This window comes from Pristiophorus japonicus, chromosome 25 (genome assembly GCF_044704955.1).
Source record: "Pristiophorus japonicus isolate sPriJap1 chromosome 25, sPriJap1.hap1, whole genome shotgun sequence".
NCBI lineage: Eukaryota > Metazoa > Chordata > Chondrichthyes > Pristiophoridae > Pristiophorus > Pristiophorus japonicus.
The window spans coordinates 29303517-29320981 of record NC_092001.1 but is presented as its reverse complement, the minus strand read 5'-3'; positions in this window follow the sequence as shown (position 1 = coordinate 29320981).

The window sequence follows — 17465 nt, the reverse complement described above, 5'->3', positions numbered from 1 at the left end:
AAAGGCCAAGGCACCGGTTGATAAAGGGCAAGGCACCGGTTGATAAAGGCCAGGGCACCGTTTGATAAAGGCCATGGCACCAGTTGATAAAGGCTAAGGCACCGATTAATAAAGGCCAAGGGACAGGTTGATAAAGGCCAAGGCACCAGTTGATAAAGGCCAAGGCACCGATTGATAAAGGCCAAGGCACCGATTTATAAAGGCCAAGGCACCGTTTGATGAAGGCCAAGGCACCGGTTGATAAAGGCCAAGGCACCGATTGACAAAGGCCAAGGCACCGATTGATGAAGGCCAAGGCACCGGTTGATAAAGGCCAAGGCACCGGTTGATAAAGGCCAAGGCACCGATTGATAAAGACCAAGGCACAAGTTGATAAAGGCCAAGGCACCGATTGATAAATGCCAAGGCACCGATTGATAATGGCCAAGGTACTGCTTGATAAAGACCAAGGCACCGATTGATAAAGGCGACTGCACCGATTGATAAAGGCCAAGGCACTGGTTGATAAAGACCACGGCACCAGTTGTTAAAGGTCAAGGCACCGATTGATAAAGGCCAAGGGACTGGTTGATAAAGGCCAAGGCACCAGTTGATAAAGGTCAAGGCACCGATTGATAAAGACCAAGGCACCAGTTGATAAAGGCCAAGGCACCGATTGATAAAGGCCAAGGCACCGATTGATAAAGGCCAAGGGACTGGTTGATAAAGGCCAAGGCACCGATTGATAAAGGCCAAGGCACCGGATGATAAAGGCCAAGGCACCGGTTAATAAAGGCCAAGGCACCGATTGATAAAGGCCAAGATACCGGTTGATAAAGGCCAAGGCACTGGTTGTTAAATACCAAGGCACCGGTTGATAAAGGCCAAGGCACCAGTTGATAAAGGCCAAGGCACCGGTTGATAAAGGCCATGGCACCGTTTGATAAAGGCCAAGAATCGGTTGATAAAGGCCAAGGCACCGGTTGATAAAGGCCAAGGCACCGGTTGATAAAGGCCAAGGCACTAGTTGATAAATGCCAAGGCACTGGTTGTTAAATGCCAAGGCACCGGTTGATAAAGGCCAAGGCACCAGTTGATAAAGGCCAAGGCACCGGTTAATAAAGACCAAGGCACCGATTGATAAAGGCCAAGGCACCGGTTGATAAAAGCCAAGGCACTGGTTGATAAAGGCCAAGGCACCGGTTAATAAAGACCAAGGCACCGATTGATAAATGCCAAGGCACCGGTTGATAAAAGCCAAGGCACTGGTTGATAAAGGCCAAGGCACCAGTTGATAAAGGCCAAGGCACCGGTTAATAAAGACCAAGGCACCGATTGCTAAATGCCAAGGCACCGGTTGATAAAAGCCAAGGCACCAGTTGATAAAGGCCAAGGCACCGGTTAATAAAGACCAAGGCACCGGTTGATAAAAGCCAAGGCACTGGTTGATAAAGGCCAAGGCACCAGTTGATAAAGGCCAAGGCATCGGTTAATAAAGACCAAGGCACCGATTGATAAAGGCCAAGGCACCAGTTGATAAAGGCCAAGGCACCGGTTAATAAAGACCAAGGCACCGATTGATAAATGCCAAGGCACCGGTTGATAAAAGCCAAGGCACTGGTTGATAAAGGCCAAGGCACCAGTTGATAAAGGCCAAGGCACCTGTTGATAAAGGCCAAGGCACTGGTTGATAAAGGCCAAGGCACCGATTGATAAAGGCTAAGGCACCGATTGATAAAGGCCAAGGCACCAGTTGATAAAGGCCAAGGCACCGGTTGATAAAGACCAACGCACTGGTTGATAAAGGCCAAGGCACCGGTTGATAAAGGCCAAGGCACCAGTTGATAAAGGCCAAGGCACCGGTTAATAAAGGCCAAGGCACCGATTGATAAAGGCCAAGGCACCGGTTGATAAAGGCCAAGGCACTGGTTGATAAAGGCCAAGGCACCAGTTGATAAAGGCCAAGGCACCGGTTGATAAAGGCCATGGCACCTGTTGATAAAGTCCAAGGCACTGGTTGATAAAGGCCAAGGCACCGATTGATAAAGGCTAAGGCACCGATTGATAAAGGCCAAGGCACCAGTTGATAAAGGTCAAGGCACCGATTGATAAAGGCCAAGGCACTGGTTGATAAAGGCCAAGGCACCGATTGATAAAGGCTAAGGCACCGATTGATAAAGGCCAAGGCACCAGTTGATAAAGGCCAAGGCACCGGTTGATAAAGGCCAAGGCACTGGTTGATAAAGGCCAAGGCACCGGTTGATAAAGGCCAAGACACCAGTTGATAAAGGCCAAGACACCGGTTAATAAAGGCCAAGGCACCGATTGATAAAGGCCAAGGCACCGGTTGATAAAGGCCAAGGCACTGGTTGATAAAGGCCAAGGCACCAGTTGATAAAGGCCAAGGCACCGGTTGATAAAGGCCAAGGCACCTGTTGATAAAGGCCAAGGCACTGGTTGATAAAGGCCAAGGCACCGATTGATAAAGACCAAGGCACAAGTTGATAAAGGCCAAGGCACCGATTGATAAAGACCAAGGCACAAGTTGATAAAGGCCAAGGCAGCGATTGATAAATGCCAAGGCACCGATTGATAATGGCCAAGATACTGCTTGATAAAGACCAAGGCACCGATTGATAAAGGCGACGGCAACGATTGATAAAGGCCAAGGCACTGGTTGATAAAGACCAAGGCACCAGTTGTTAAAGGTCAAGGCACCGATTGATAAAGGCCAAGGGACTGGTTGAAAAAAGCCAAGGCACCAGTTGATAAAGGCCAAGGCACCGATTGATAAAGACCAAGGCACCAGTTGATAAAGGCCAAGGCACCGATTGATAAAGGCCAAGGCACCGATTGATAAAGGCCAAGGGACTGGTTGATAAAGGCCAAGGCACCGATTGATAAAGGCCAAGCCACCAGATGATAAAGGCAAAGGCACTGATTGATAAAGGCCAAGGCACCGATTGATAAAGGCCAAGGCACCAGTTGATAAAGGCCAAGGCACCAGTTGATAAAGGCCAAGACACTCGTTGATAAAGGCCAAGGCACCTGTTGATAAAGGCCAAGGCACTGGTTGATAAAGGCCAAGGCACCGAACGATAAAGGCTAAGGCACCGATTTATAAATGCCAAGGGACCAGTTGATAAAGGCCAAGGCACCGGTTGATAAAGGCCAAGGCACTGGTTGATAAAGGCCAAACACCGGTTGATAAAGGCCAAGCCACCAGTTGATAAATGCCAAGGCGCTGGTTGGTAAAGGCCAAGGCACTGGTTGATAAATGCCAAGAACCGGTTGATAAAGGCCAAGGCACCGGTTGTTAAAGGCCAAGGCACCCGTTGATAAAGGCCAACGTACCGATTGATAAAGGCAAAGGCACCGATTGATAAAGGCCAAGGCACCGGTTGATAAAGGCCAAGGCACCGATTGATAAAGGCCAAGGCACCGATTGATAACGGCCAAAGCACCGATTGATAAAGGCCAAGGCACCGGTTGATAAAGGCTAAGGCACCGGTTGATAAAGGCCAAGGGACAGGTTGAGAAAGGCCAAGGCACCGATTGATAAATGCCAAGGCACCGGTTGATGAAGGCCAAGGCACCGGTTGATAAAGGCCAAGGCACCGGTTGATAAAGGCCAAGGCATCGATTGATAAAGGCCAAGGCACCGATTGATGAAGGCCAAGGCACCGGTTGATAAAGGCCAAGGCACTGGTTGATAAAGGCCAAGGCACCGGTTGATAAATGCCAAGGCACCGGTTGATAAAGGCCAAGGCACCGGTTGATAAAGGCCAAGGCATCGGTTGATTAAGGCCAAGGCACTGGTTGTTAAATGCCAAGGCACCGGTTGATAAAGTCCAAGGCACCAGTTGATAAAGGCCAAGGCACCGGTTAATAAAGACCAAGGCACCGATTGATAAAGGCCAAGGCACCGGTTGATAAAAGCCAAGGCACTGGTTGATAAAGGCCAAGGCACCAGTTGATAAAGGCCAAGGCACCGGTTGATAAAGGCCAAGGCACCTGTTGATAAAGGCCAAGGCACTGGCTGATAAAGGCCAAGGCACCGATTGATAAAGGCTAAGGCACCGATTGATAAAGGCCAAGGCACCAGTTGATAAAGGCCAAGGCACCGGTTGATAAAGGCCAAGGCACTGGTTGATAAAGGCCAAGGCACCGGTTGATAAAGGCCAAGGCACCAGTTGATTAAGGCCAAGGCACCGGTTAATAAAGGCCAAGGCACCGATTGATAAAGGCCAAGGCACCGATTGATAAAGGCCAAGGCACTGGTTGATAAAGGCCAAGGCACCAGTTGATAAAGGCCAAGGCACCGGTTGATAAAGGCCAAGGCACCTTTTGATAAAGGCCAAGGCACTGGTTGATAAAGGCCAAGGCACCGATTGATAAAGGCTAAGGCACCGATTGATAAAGGCCAAGGCACCAGTTGATAAAGGCCAAGGCACCGGTTGATAAAGGCCAAGGCACTGGTTGATAAAGGCCAAGGCACCGGTTGATAAAGGCCAAGACACCAGTTGATAAAGGCCAAGGCACTGGATGATAAACGGCAAGGCACCGATTGATAAAGGCCAAGGCACCAGTTGATCAAAGCCAAGGCACTGGTTGATAAAGGCCAAGGCACCGGTTGATAAATGCCAAGGCACCAGTTGATAAAGGCCAAGGCACTGGTTGATAAAGACCAAGGCACCGGTTGATAAAGTCCAAGCCACCAGTTGATAAACGCCAAGGCACTGGTTGATAATGGCCAAGGCACCGATTGATAAAGCCCAATGCACCAGTTGATAAAGGCCAAGGCCTGTTGATAAAGGCCAAGGCACTTGATGATAAAGGCCAAGGCACCGATTGATAAAGGCTAAGGCACCGATTGATAAAGGCCATGGCACTGGTTGATAAAGACCAAGGCACCTGTTGATAAAGGCCAAGGCACCGATTGATAAATGCCAAGGGACTGGTTGATAAAGGCCAAGGCACAAGTTGATAAAGGACAAGGCACCGATTGATAAAGGCCAAGGCACCGATTGATAAAGGCCAAGGGACTGGTTGATAAAGGCCAAGGCACCGATTGATAAAGGCCAAGGCACCGATTGATAAAGCCCTAGGCACCGATTGATAAAGGTCAAGGCACCGATTGATAAAGGCCAAGGCACCGGTTGATAAAGGCCAAGGCACTGGTGGATAAAGGCCAAGGCACCGGTTTATAAAGGCCAAAGCACTGGATGATAAAGGCCAAAGCACTAGTTGATAAAGGCCAAGGGACTGGTTGAGAAAGGCCAAGGCACCAGTTGATAAAGGCCAAGGCACTCGTTGATAAAGGCCAAGGCACCTGTTGATAAAGGCCAAGGCACTGGTTGATAAAGGCCAAGGCACCGAACGATAAAGGCTAAGGCACCGATTTATAAATGCCAAGGCACCAGTTGATAAAGGCCAAGGCACCGGTTGATAAAGGCCAAGGCACTGGTTGATAAAGGCCAAGGAACCGGTTGATAAAGGCCAAGCCACCAGTTGATAAAGGCCAAGGCACCGATTGATAAAGGCTACGGCACCGATTGATAAAGGCCAAGGCACTGGTTGATAAAGGCCAAGGCACCAGTTGATAAAGGCTAAGGCACCGATTGATAAAGGCCAAGAGACAGGTTGATAAAGGCCAAGGCACCAGATGATGAAGGCCAAGGCACCGGTTGATAAATGCCATGGCACCGATTGATAATGGCCAAGGTACTGGTTGATAAAGACCAAGGCACCGATTGCTAAAGGCTAAGGCAACGATTGATAAAGGCCAAGGCACTGGTTGATAAGGACCAAGGCACCAGTTGTTAAAGGTCAAAGCACCGCTTGATAAAGGCCAAGGGACTGGTTGATAAAGGCCAAGGCACCAGTTGATAAAGGCCAAGGCACCGATTGATAAAGGCCAAGGCACCAGTTGATAAAGGCCAAGGCACCGATTGATAAAGGCCAAGGCACCAATTGATAAAGGCCAAGGGACTGGTTGATAAAGGCCAAGGCACCGATTGATAAAGGCCAAGGCACCGGTTGATAAAGGCCAAGGCACCGGGTAATAAAGGCCAAGGCACCGATTGATAAAGGCCAAGGCACCGGTTGATAAAGGCCAAGGTACCAGTTGATAAAGGACAAGGCACCGGTTGATAAAGGCCAAGGCACCGGTTGATAAAGGGCAAGGCACCGGTTGATAAAGGCCAGGGCACCGTTTGATAAAGGCCAAGGCACCAGTTGATAAAGGCTAAGGCACCGATTGATAAAGGCCAAGGGACAGGTTGATAAAGGCCAAGGCACCAGTTGATAAAGGCCAAGGCACCGATTGATAAAGGCCAAGGCACCGATTGATAAAGGCCAAGGCACCGTTTGATGAAGGCCAAGGCACCGGTTGATAAAGGCCAAGGCACCGATTGACAAAGGCCAAGGCACCGATTGATGAAGGCCAAGGCACCGGTTGATAAAGGCCAAGGCACCAGTTGATAAAGGCCAAGGCACCGGTTAATAAAGACCAAGGCACCGATTGATAAAGGCCAAGGCACCGGTTGATAAAAGCCAAGGCACTGGTTGATAAAGGCCAAGGCACCAGTTGATAAAGGCCAAGGCACCAGTTGATAAAGGCCAAGGCACCGGTTAATAAAGGCCAAGGCACCGATTGATAAAGGCCAAGGCACCGATTGATAAAGGCCAAGGCACCCTTTGATAAAGGCCAAGGCACTGGTTGATAAAGGCCAAGGCACCAGTTGATAAAGGCCAAGGCACCGGTTGATAAAGGCCAAGGCACCCTTTGATAAAGGCCAAGGCACTGGTTGATAAAGGCCAAGGCACCGATTGATAAAGGCTAAGGCACCGATTGATAAAGGCCAAGGCACCAGTTGATAAAGGCCAAGGCACCGGTTGATAAAGGCCAAGGCACTGGTTGATAAAGGCCAAGGCACCGGTTGATAAAGGCCAAGACACCAGTTGATAAAGGCCAAGGCACTGGATGATAAACGGCAAGGCACCGATTGATAAAGGCCAAGGCACCAGTTGATCAAAGCCAAGGCACTGGTTGATAAAGGCCAAGGCACCGGTTGATAAATGCCAAGGCACCAGTTGATAAAGGCCAAGGCACTGGTTGATAAAGACCAAGGCACCGGTTGATAAAGTCCAAGCCACCAGTTGATAAACGCCAAGGCACTGGTTGATAATGGCCAAGGCACCGATTGATAAAGCCCAATGCACCAGTTGATAAAGGCCAAGGCCTGTTGATAAAGGCCAAGGCACTTGATGATAAAGGCCAAGGCACCGATTGATAAAGGCTAAGGCACCGATTGATAAAGGCCATGGCACTGGTTGATAAAGACCAAGGCACCTGTTGATAAAGGCCAAGGCACCGATTGATAAATGCCAAGGGACTGGTTGATAAAGGCCAAGGCACAAGTTGATAAAGGACAAGGCACCGATTGATAAAGGCCAAGGCACCGATTGATAAAGGCCAAGGGACTGGTTGATAAAGGCCAAGGCACCGATTGATAAAGGCCAAGGCACCGATTGATAAAGCCCTAGGCACCGATTGATAAAGGTCAAGGCACCGATTGATAAAGGCCAAGGCACCGGTTGATAAAGGCCAAGGCACTGGTGGATAAAGGCCAAGGCACCGGTTTATAAAGGCCAAAGCACTGGATGATAAAGGCCAAAGCACTAGTTGATAAAGGCCAAGGGACTGGTTGAGAAAGGCCAAGGCACCAGTTGATAAAGGCCAAGGCACTCGTTGATAAAGGCCAAGGCACCTGTTGATAAAGGCCAAGGCACTGGTTGATAAAGGCCAAGGCACCGAACGATAAAGGCTAAGGCACCGATTTATAAATGCCAAGGCACCAGTTGATAAAGGCCAAGGCACCGGTTGATAAAGGCCAAGGCACTGGTTGATAAAGGCCAAGGAACCGGTTGATAAAGGCCAAGCCACCAGTTGATAAAGGCCAAGGCACCGATTGATAAAGGCTACGGCACCGATTGATAAAGGCCAAGGCACTGGTTGATAAAGGCCAAGGCACCAGTTGATAAAGGCTAAGGCACCGATTGATAAAGGCCAAGAGACAGGTTGATAAAGGCCAAGGCACCAGATGATGAAGGCCAAGGCACCGGTTGATAAATGCCATGGCACCGATTGATAATGGCCAAGGTACTGGTTGATAAAGACCAAGGCACCGATTGCTAAAGGCTAAGGCAACGATTGATAAAGGCCAAGGCACTGGTTGATAAAGACCAAGGCACCAGTTGTTAAAGGTCAAAGCACCGCTTGATAAAGGCCAAGGGACTGGTTGATAAAGGCCAAGGCACCAGTTGATAAAGGCCAAGGCACCGATTGATAAAGGCCAAGGCACCAGTTGATAAAGGCCAAGGCACTGATTGATAAAGGCCAAGGCACCAATTGATAAAGGCCAAGGGACTGGTTGATAAAGGCCAAGGCACCGATTGATAAAGGCCAAGGCACCGGTTGATAAAGGCCAAGGCACCGGGTAATAAAGGCCAAGGCACCGATTGATAAAGGCCAAGGCACCGGTTGATAAAGGCCAAGGCACCAGTTGATAAAGGACAAGGCACCGGTTGATAAAGGCCAAGGCACCGGTTGATAAAGGGCAAGGCACCGGTTGATAAAGGCCAGGGCACCGTTTGATAAAGGCCAAGGCACCAGTTGATAAAGGCTAAGGCACCGATTGATAAAGGCCAAGGGACAGGTTGATAAAGGCCAAGGCACCAGTTGATAAAGGCCAAGGCACCGATTGATAAAGGCCAAGGCACCGATTGATAAAGGCCAAGGCACCGTTTGATGAAGGCCAAGGCACCGGTTGATAAAGGCCAAGGCACCGATTGACAAAGGCCAAGGCACCGATTGATGAAGGCCAAGGCACCGGTTGATAAAGGCCAAGGCACAAGTTGATAAATGCCAAGGCACCGATTGATAAATGCCAAGGCACCGATTGATAATGGCCAAGGTACTGCTTGATAAAGACCAAGGCACCGATTGATAAAGGCGACTGCACCGATTGATAAAGGCCAAGGCACTGGTTGATAAAGACCAAGGCACCAGTTGTTAAAGGTCAAGGCACCGATTGATAAAGGCCAAGGGACTGGTTGATAAAGGCCAAGGCACCAGTTGATAAAGGCCAAGGCACCGATTGATAAAGACCAAGGCACCAGTTGATAAAGGCCAAGGCACCGATTGATAAAGGCCAAGGCACCGGTTGATAAAGGCCAAGGCACCGGTTAATAAAGGCCAAGGCACCGATTGATAAAGGCCAAGATACCGGTTGATAAAGGCCAAGGCACTGGTTGTTAAATACCAAGGCACCGGTTGATAAAGGCCAAGGCACCAGTTGATAAAGGCCAAGGCACCGGTTCATAAAGGCCAGGGCACCGTTTGATAAAGGCCAAGAACCGGTTGATAAAGGCCAAGGCACCGGTTGATAAAGGCCAAGGCACCGGTTGATAAAGGCCAAGGCACTAGTTGATAAATGCCAAGGCACTGGTTGTTAAATGCCAAGGCACCGGTTGATAAAGGCCAAGGCACCAGTTGATAAAGGCCAAGGCACCGGTTAATAAAGGCCAAGGCACCTGTTGATAAAGGCCAAGGCACTGGTTGATAAAGGCCAAGGCACTGATTGATAAAGGCTAAGGCACCGATTGATAAAGGCCAAGGCACCAGTTGATAAAGGCCAAGGCACCGGTTGATAAAGACCAAGGCACTGGTTGATAAAGGCCAAGGCACCGGTTGATAAAGGCCAAGGCACCAGTTGATAAAGGCCAAGGCACCGGTTAATAAAGGCCAAGGCACCGATTGATAAAGGCCAAGGCACCGGTTGATAAAGGCCAAGGCACTGGTTGATAAAGGCCAAGGCACCAGTTGATAAAGGCCAAGGCACCGGTTGATAAAGGCCATGGCACCTGTTGATAAAGGCCAAGGCACTGGTTGATAAAGGCCAAGGCACCGATTGATAAAGGCTAATGCACCGATTGATAAAGGCCAAGGCACCAGTTGATAAAGGCCAAGGCACCGGTTGATAAAGGCCAAGGCACTGGTTGATAAAGGCTAAGGCACCGATTGATAAAGGCCAAGGCACCAGTTGATAAAGATCAAGGCACCGATTGATAAAGGCCAAGGCACTGGTTGATAAAGGCCAAGGCACCGATTGATAAAGGCTAAGGCACCGATTGATAAAGGCCAAGGCACCAGTTGATAAAGGCCAAGGCACCGGTTGATAAAGGCCAAGGCACTGGTTGATAAAGGCCAAGGCACCGGTTGATAAAGGCCAAGACACCAGTTGATAAAGGCCAAGGCACCGGTTAATAAAGGCCAAGGCACCGATTGATAAAGGCCAAGGCACCGGTTGATAAAGGCCAAGGCACTGGTTGATAAAGGCCAAGGCACCAGTTGATAAAGGCCAAGGCACCGGTTGATAAAGGCCAAGGCACCTGTTGATAAAGGCCAAGGCACTGGTTGATAAAGGCCAAGGCACCGATTGATAAAGGCTAAGGCACCGATTGATAAAGGCCAAGGAACCAGTTGATAAAGGCCAAGGCACCGGTTGATAAAGGCCAAGGCACCAGTTGATAAAGGCCAAGGCACCGGTTGATAAAGGCCAAGGCACCTGTTGATAAAGGCCAAGGCACTGGTTGATAAAGGCCAAAGCACCGATTGATAAAGACCAAGGCACAAGTTGATAAAGGCCAAGGCACCGATTGATAAAGACCAAGGCACAAGTTGATAAAGGCCAAGGCAGCGATTGATAAATGCCAAGGCACCGATTGATAATGGCCAAGGTACTGCTTGATAAAGACCAAGGCACCGATTGATAAACGCGACGGCACCGATTGATAAAGGCCAAGGCACTGGTTGATAAAGACGAAGGCACCAGTTGTTAAAGGTCAAGGCACCGATTGATAAAGGCCAAGGGACTGGTTGATAAAGGCCAAGGCACCAGTTGATAAAGGCCAAGGCACCGATTGATAAAGACCAAGGCACCAGTTGATAAAGGCCAAGGCACCGATTGATAAAGGCCAAGGCACCGATTGATAAAGGCCAAGGGACTGGTTGATAAAGGCCAAGGCACCGATTGATAAAGGCCAAGGCACCGGTTGATAAAGGCCAAGGCACCGGTTAATAAAGGCCAAGGCACCGATTGATAAAGGCCAAGATACCGGTTGATAAAGGCCAAGGCACTGGTTGTTAAATACCAAGGCACTGGTTGATAAAGGCCAAGGCACCGGTTGATAAAGGCCAAGGCACCAGTTGATAAAAGCCAAGGCACCGGTTAATAAAGGCCAAGGCACCGATTGATAAAGGCCAAGGCACCGGTTGATAAAGGCCAAGGCACCGGTTGATAAAGGCCAAGGCACCTGTTGATAAAGGCCAAGGTACTGGTTGATAAAGGCCAAGGCACCGAACGATAAAGGCGAAGGCACCGATTTATAAATGCCAAGGCACCAGTTGATAAAGGCCAAGGCACCGGTTGATAAAGGCCAAGGCACTGGTTGATAAAGGCCAAGGCACCGGTTGATAAAGGCCAAGCCACCAGTTGATAAAGGCCAAGGCGCTGGTTGATAAATGCCAAGGCACCGATTGATAAAGGCCAAGGCACCAGTTGATAAAGGCCAAGGCACTGGTTGATAAAGTCCAAGGCACAGGTTGATAAAGACAAAGGCACCAGTTGATAAAGGCCAAGGCACAAGTTGATAAATGCCAAGGCACCGATTGATAAATGCCAAGGCACCGATTGATAATGGCCAAGGTACTGCTTGATAAAGACCAAGGCACCGATTGATAAAGGCGACTGCACCGATTGATAAAGGCCAAGGCACTGGTTGATAAAGACCAAGGCACCAGTTGTTAAAGGTCAAGGCACCGATTGATAAAGGCCAAGGGACTGGTTGATAAAGGCCAAGGCACCAGTTGATAAAGGCCAAGGCACCGATTGATAAAGACCAAGGCACCAGTTGATAAAGGCCAAGGCACCGATTGATAAAGGCCAAGGCACCGGTTGATAAAGGCCAAGGCACCGGTTAATAAAGGCCAAGGCACCGATTGATAAAGGCCAAGATACCGGTTGATAAAGGCCAAGGCACTGGTTGTTAAATACCAAGGCACCGGTTGATAAAGGCCAAGGCACCAGTTGATAAAGGCCAAGGCACCGGTTCATAAAGGCCAGGGCACCGTTTGATAAAGGCCAAGAACCGGTTGATAAAGGCCAAGGCACCGGTTGATAAAGGCCAAGGCACCGGTTGATAAAGGCCAAGGCACTAGTTGATAAATGCCAAGGCACTGGTTGTTAAATGCCAAGGCACCGGTTGATAAAGGCCAAGGCACCAGTTGATAAAGGCCAAGGCACCGGTTAATAAAGGCCAAGGCACCTGTTGATAAAGGCCAAGGCACTGGTTGATAAAGGCCAAGGCACTGATTGATAAAGGCTAAGGCACCGATTGATAAAGGCCAAGGCACCAGTTGATAAAGGCCAAGGCACCGGTTGATAAAGACCAAGGCACTGGTTGATAAAGGCCAAGGCACCGGTTGATAAAGGCCAAGGCACCAGTTGATAAAGGCCAAGGCACCGGTTAATAAAGGCCAAGGCACCGATTGATAAAGGCCAAGGCACCGGTTGATAAAGGCCAAGGCACTGGTTGATAAAGGCCAAGGCACCAGTTGATAAAGGCCAAGGCACCGGTTGATAAAGGCCATGGCACCTGTTGATAAAGGCCAAGGCACTGGTTGATAAAGGCCAAGGCACCGATTGATAAAGGCTAATGCACCGATTGATAAAGGCCAAGGCACCAGTTGATAAAGGCCAAGGCACCGGTTGATAAAGGCCAAGGCACTGGTTGATAAAGGCTAAGGCACCGATTGATAAAGGCCAAGGCACCAGTTGATAAAGATCAAGGCACCGATTGATAAAGGCCAAGGCACTGGTTGATAAAGGCCAAGGCACCGATTGATAAAGGCTAAGGCACCGATTGATAAAGGCCAAGGCACCAGTTGATAAAGGCCAAGGCACCGGTTGATAAAGGCCAAGGCACTGGTTGATAAAGGCCAAGGCACCGGTTGATAAAGGCCAAGACACCAGTTGATAAAGGCCAAGGCACCGGTTAATAAAGGCCAAGGCACCGATTGATAAAGGCCAAGGCACCGGTTGATAAAGGCCAAGGCACTGGTTGATAAAGGCCAAGGCACCAGTTGATAAAGGCCAAGGCACCGGTTGATAAAGGCCAAGGCACCTGTTGATAAAGGCCAAGGCACTGGTTGATAAAGGCCAAGGCACCGATTGATAAAGGCTAAGGCACCGATTGATAAAGGCCAAGGAACCAGTTGATAAAGGCCAAGGCACCGGTTGATAAAGGCCAAGGCACCAGTTGATAAAGGCCAAGGCACCGGTTGATAAAGGCCAAGGCACCTGTTGATAAAGGCCAAGGCACTGGTTGATAAAGGCCAAAGCACCGATTGATAAAGACCAAGGCACAAGTTGATAAAGGCCAAGGCACCGATTGATAAAGACCAAGGCACAAGTTGATAAAGGCCAAGGCAGCGATTGATAAATGCCAAGGCACCGATTGATAATGGCCAAGGTACTGCTTGATAAAGACCAAGGCACCGATTGATAAACGCGACGGCACCGATTGATAAAGGCCAAGGCACTGGTTGATAAAGACGAAGGCATCGGTTGTTAAAGGTCAAGGCACCGATTGATAAAGGCCAAGGGACTGGTTGATAAAGGCCAAGGCACCAGTTGATAAAGGCCAAGGCACCGATTGATAAAGACCAAGGCACCAGTTGATAAAGGCCAAGGCACCGATTGATAAAGGCCAAGGCACCGATTGATAAAGGCCAAGGGACTGGTTGATAAAGGCCAAGGCACCGATTGATAAAGGCCAAGGCACCGGTTGATAAAGGCCAAGGCACCGGTTAATAAAGGCCAAGGCACCGATTGATAAAGGCCAAGATACCGGTTGATAAAGGCCAAGGCACTGGTTGTTAAATACCAAGGCACTGGTTGATAAAGGCCAAGGCACCGGTTGATAAAGGCCAAGGCACCAGTTGATAAAAGCCAAGGCACCGGTTAATAAAGGCCAAGGCACCGATTGATAAAGGCCAAGGCACCGGTTGATCAAGGCCAAGGCACCGGTTGATAAAGGCCAAGGCACCTGTTGATAAAGGCCAAGGTACTGGTTGATAAAGGCCAAGGCACCGAACGATAAAGGCGAAGGCACCGATTTATAAATGCCAAGGCACCAGTTGATAAAGGCCAAGGCACCGGTTGATAAAGGCCAAGGCACTGGTTGATAAAGGCCAAGGCACCGGTTGATAAAGGCCAAGCCACCAGTTGATAAAGGCCAAGGCGCTGGTTGATAAATGCCAAGGCACCGATTGATAAAGGCCAAGGCACCAGTTGATAAAGGCCAAGGCACTGGTTGATAAAGTCCAAGGCACAGGTTGATAAAGACAAAGGCACCAGTTGATAAAGGCCAAGGCACTGGATGATAAAGGCCAAGGCACCGATTGATAAAGGCCAAGCCACCAGTTGATAAAGGCCAAGGCGCTGGTTGATAAATGCCAAGGCATCGATTGATAAAGGCTAAGGCACCAGTTGATAAAGGCCAAGGCACTGGTTCATAAAGTCCAAGGCACCGGTTGATAAAGACAAAGGCACCAGTTGATAAAGGCCAATGCACTTGTTGATAAAGGCCAAGGCACCGGTTCATAAAGGCCAAGCCACCAGATGATAAAGGCAAAGGCACTGATTGATAAAGGCCAAGGCACCGATTGATAAAGGCCAAGGCACCAGTTGATAAAGGCCAAGGCACCAGTTGATAAAGGCCAAGACACTCGTTGATAAAGGCCAAGGCACCTGTTGATAAAGGCCAAGGCACTGGTTGATAAAGGCCAAGGCACCGAACGATAAAGGCTAAGGCACCGATTTATAAATGCCAAGGGACCAGTTGATAAAGGCCAAGGCACCAGTTGATAAAGGCCAAGGCACTCGTTGATAAAGGCCAAGGCACCTGTTGATAAAGGCCAAGGCACTGGTTGATAAAGGCCAAGGCACCGGTTGATAAAGGCCAAGCCACCAGTTGATAAAGGCCAAGGCGCTGGTTGATAAATGCCAAGGCACCGATTGATAAAGGCCAAGGCACCAGTTGATAAAGGCCAAGGCACTGGTTGATAAAGTCCAAGGCACCGGTTGATAAAGACAAAGGCACCAGTTGATAAAGGCCAAGGCACTGGATAATAAAGGCTAAGGCACCGATTGATAAAGGCCAAGCCACCAGTTGATAAAGGCCAAGGCGCTGGTTGATAAATGCCAAGACTTCGATTGATAAAGGCCAAGGCACCAGTTGATAAAGGCCAAGGCACTGGTTGATAAAGTCCAAGGCACCGGTTGATAAAGACAAAGGCACCAGTTGATAAAGGCCAATGCACTTGTTGATCAAGGCCAAGGCACTGGTTGATAAAGTCCAAGGCACCGGTTGATAAAGACAAAGGCACCAGTTGATAAAGGCCAAGGCACTGGATAATAAAGGCTAAGGCACCGATTGATAAAGGCCAAGCCACCAGTTGATAAAGGCCAAGGCGCTGGTTGATAAATGCCAAGACTTCGATTGATAAAGGCCAAGGCACCAGTTGATAAAGGCCAAGGCACTGGTTGATAAAGTCCAAGGCACCGGTTGATAAAGACAAAGGCACCAGTTGATAAAGGCCAATGCACTTGTTGATAAAGGCCAAGGCACCAGTTCATAAAGGCCAAGCCACCAGATGATAAAGGCAAAGGCACTGATTGATAAAGGCCAAGGCACCGAACGATAAAGGCGAAGGCACCGATTTATAAATGCCAAGGCACCAGCTGATAAAAGCCAATCCACCAGTTGATAAAGGCAAAGGCACTGATTGATAAAGGCCAAGGCACCGATTGATAAAGGCCAAGGAACCAGTTGATAAAGGCCGAGGCACCAGTTGGTAAAGGCCAAAGCACTGGTTGATAAAGGCCAAGCCACCGATTGATAAACGCTAAGGCACAGATTGATAAAGGCCAAGGCACTGGTTGCAAAAAGGCCAAGGCACCAGTTGATAAAGGCCATGGCACCGGTTGATAAAGGCCAAGGCACCAGTTGATAAAAGCCAAGGCACCGGTTGATAAAGGCCAAGGCACCGTTTGATAAAGGCCAAGGCACCAGTTGATAAAGGCCAAGGCACCGGTTGATAAAGGCCAAGGCAGTGGTTGATATAGGCCAAGGGACTGGTTGATAATGGCCAAGGCACCTGTTGATAAAGGCAAAGGCACCGATTGATGAAGGCCAAGGCACCGGTTGATAAAGGCCAAGGCACCGGTTGATAAAGGCCAAGGCACCGATTGATAAAGGCCAAGGCATCGGTTGATAAAGGCCAAGGCACTGGTTGTTAAATGCCAAGGCACCGGTTGATAAAGGCCAAGGCACCAGTTGATAAAGGCCAAGGCACTGGTTAATAAAGGCCAAGGCACCGATTGATAAAGGCCAAGACACCGGTTGATAAAGGCCAAGGCACTGGTTGATAAAGGCCAAGGCACCAGTTGATAAAGGCCAAGGCACTGGTTGATAAAGGCCAAGGCACCGGTTGATAAAGTCCATGGCACCGATTGATAAAGGCCAAGGCACCAGTTGATAAAGGCCAAGGCACCTGTTGATAAAGGCCATGGCACAGGTTAATAAAGGCCAAGGCACCGATTGATAAAGTCCATGGCACCGATTGATAAAGGCCAAGGCACCAGTTGATAATGGCCAAGGCACCGGTTGATAAAGGCCAAGGCACTGGTTGATAAAGGCCAAGGCACCGGTTGATAAAGGCCAAGCCACCAGTTGATAAAGGCCAAGCCACTGGATGATAAACGCCAAGGCACCGATTGATAAATGCCAAGGCACCAGTTGATCAAGGCCAAGGCACTGGTTGATAAAGGCCAAGGCACCGGTTGATAAAGGCCAAGGCACCAGTTGATAAATGCCAAGGCACTGGTTGATAAAGACCAAGGCACCGGTTGATAAAGGCCAAGGCACTGGTTGATAATGGCCAAGGCACCGATTGATAAAGGCCAATGCACCAGTTGATAAAGGCCAAGGCACCTGTTGATAAAGGCCAAGGCACTTGATGATAAAGGCTAAGGCACCGATTGATAAAGGCTAAGGCACCGATTGATAAAAGCCAAGGAACTGGTATATAAAGACCAAGGCACCTGTTGATAAAGGCCAAGGCACCGATTGATAAATGCCAAGGGACTGGTTGATAAAGGCCATGGCACAAGTTGATAAAGGCCAAGGCACCGATTGATAAAGGCCAAGGCACCGATTGATAAAGGCCAAGGGACTGGTTGATAAAGGCCAAGGCACCGATTGATAAAGGCCAAGGCACCGATTGATAAAGCCCTAGGCACCGATTGATAAAGGTCAAGGCACCGATTGATAAAGGCCAAGGCACCGGTTGATAAATG